The sequence below is a fragment of the Mastomys coucha genome, unplaced genomic scaffold, assembly GCF_008632895.1.
Source record: "Mastomys coucha isolate ucsf_1 unplaced genomic scaffold, UCSF_Mcou_1 pScaffold6, whole genome shotgun sequence".
In the NCBI taxonomy this organism is placed as follows: domain Eukaryota; kingdom Metazoa; phylum Chordata; class Mammalia; order Rodentia; family Muridae; genus Mastomys; species Mastomys coucha.
The window spans coordinates 115,277,164-115,278,031 of record NW_022196912.1 but is presented as its reverse complement, the minus strand read 5'-3'; positions in this window follow the sequence as shown (position 1 = coordinate 115,278,031).

Below are 868 nucleotides of genomic sequence, written 5' to 3'. Positions count from 1 at the left end.
ATGATAAGTGATTTTATATCTGAATCTTGTGTTTCCGGTGTGATGGTGTGTCCAGGACATGCTATGGTAGGAGAATTTGGTTCTGATGATGGCAAGTGACTTTGGTTTGTGTTGTTTATTTTCTTATGCTTGCCCCGGCCATCTGGTTAACTCTAGTGCTACCTGCCCTTGCTAAATCTGACTGGAGCCTGTCTTTCCAGTGATCCTGGTTGTGTCAGAACTCTTCAGAGTCAAGCTGTCTCTGTGATCCTGTGATTTTGGGATCCTGGGATCCTGGGCTTGTTAGATCACCTGGGAGTGTGGCTTTCTCTGTGTGTTGTGGGACTAGCTGCAAAGTTTGAGCCCAAGGTCTGCTCAAGGCACTGACCCAGACTTTTATATAATTCTTATATATAATTAAATGAATATATTAATTTTATTTTATCTATTTCTATGATATAAAATACTATGGAAATTATACTTCCCCTAATGGGATAATCTCCTTAGAGGATTCTTTACATATTTTATATGCTGTCTTTTCCTTCCTCCCCCTTCCCCCTGTCCAAATGTAGCACCTCCTTTTTATCAATTTTCTTCCTTCCCCTCTTTTTTTTTTTGGTTTTTCAAGACAGGGTTTCTCTGTGTAGCCCTGGCTGTCCTGGAACTCACTCTGTAGACCAGGTTGGCCTCGAGCTCAGAAATCTGCCTGCCTCTGCCTCCCAAGTGCTGGGATTAAAGGCGTGTGCCACCACCGCCCCGCTCCTTCCCCTCTTTGTCTATAGTTCATCATGAGTGGATCACTGGGCACAGCTATATTGCATAGATGTGATATTTTCTCCAGACCACTCTGTCTCACCTCATGTTGGTAGGATGAGTTGAGTTGAGTAGT